The following is a 1,059-nucleotide window of genomic DNA, read 5'->3' on the forward strand; positions in this document are numbered from 1 at the left end:
CAAATAAATGACACTGTAAAACCATTCAAGTGCTCAACAACTGAGTAAATCAAAGATCTGCAGCATTCAAAATTTTTAAGTTAAGTCAAATGTCTGTTAATAAAGGAAGCCATGCCAATAACAAAGTTAAGTCAAGAAGATAAATCACAATTTATTTCAGTCAATTTATTTTCCGTCGGTCGCAAACATTTTCGGCGGTACGGTTCTGACATCGCTGCAGTCTGATCCCGTTCTAGTTTTTGTTTGTCTTTCATTGAACTCCAAGTACTCGACTCCGCTTGCCGTTTTCAGTAGCTTACTCCCTAGCACATATCACGATGTTCTTGGCACCCACAGGGTCCGAAGTGAAGAGTGTTGTTTAGCCAGAGCGTGTTTAGAAGTCTTAGAAGTGCCTCGGGACTACACATACCGAGCAAACCCTTCTCGCACAATATTCGCTTGTCAAAGCTACCGACGCTTTCGGTTTATTTTCTTTTCGTTGCTTTTTTAGCTGCTTTTGTTTAGACTGTAGAACTTTCCTGGTTTTCTCAAACACCAAGTCGTTGATTATGCTTACAGAATAGCTCTTTTTCTTCAGATGTCTTTCGAAGCTAGCCACTAAACTTCGAAGAGAAGTCGGCTCGTATTTATTTCCATCTTTGGTGCGGACGGCAATGATGAATTGGCTGATGTATTCATTCAGCTCAACAGCCGGAATATCTTCTATTTTTCTGTCTTCGTTCTTCGTTATCAAAAATCTTTCAAGCAATTTTACATCTCGTTCAGTTTTTTGAGCGGTGTTTTTGTTTTCCTGTTCTAAAATGAATTCTTCAACTGAAGAAACAGAAGCAAACCGTCCCTCGGCCATTTTTCAAAGCGCGGGTTTTCTTGTCGGCAACGGCTGTGGGATGACGTTTCCTTCAATACGTTCATTCATCACCAGTGAAAATTCGTCGTTCGCGTTGCTAATTGGACGAACGATATTTTTTCACAGTGAAATTTTGTCGTTCGTGCTCCTGATTGGCTAAGCTCTGAATCAGTACGATTTTTACTCCCTACGATTTTCATGAGTAAATCTCA

The 1,059-nt window shown here is 40.2% G+C and overlaps 1 pseudogene; it reads right to left on the minus strand.

The window, feature by feature from the left end:
* On the minus strand, window positions 1–1,059 carry LOC144660950 (uncharacterized; annotated as a pseudogene).

The sequence above is a fragment of the Oculina patagonica genome, chromosome 7 (assembly GCF_052425735.1).
Source record: "Oculina patagonica isolate OP01 chromosome 7, crgOcupat, whole genome shotgun sequence".
Lineage (NCBI taxonomy): Eukaryota > Metazoa > Cnidaria > Anthozoa > Scleractinia > Oculinidae > Oculina > Oculina patagonica.